A 237-nucleotide genomic window follows, 5' to 3' on the forward strand; every position below is an offset into this window, starting at 1 on the left:
CCGGAACTGCTTTCGTTTACAACAGTGAGCGCAAGCTAGATTAAAGTGATTATTACGTTTTGAATATGGATATTTTTCTTATAAAAAGGCATCGATTCGCTACAAGGAGGCCTTTGTTCACCCCCGGAGCCTTGTGAGACGGTTTTTTTTAATGGATGGGCACTTTTTATTTAACTTCTTTTGGACTGATGCATGCAACACCCGCTGAGTGGCATTAAACAGCTTGAAAGATCAAAG

The sequence above is a fragment of the Sinocyclocheilus grahami genome, unplaced genomic scaffold (genome assembly GCF_001515645.1).
Source record: "Sinocyclocheilus grahami isolate Dianchi unplaced genomic scaffold, SAMN03320097.WGS_v1.1 scaffold269.1, whole genome shotgun sequence".
Lineage (NCBI taxonomy): Eukaryota > Metazoa > Chordata > Actinopteri > Cypriniformes > Cyprinidae > Sinocyclocheilus > Sinocyclocheilus grahami.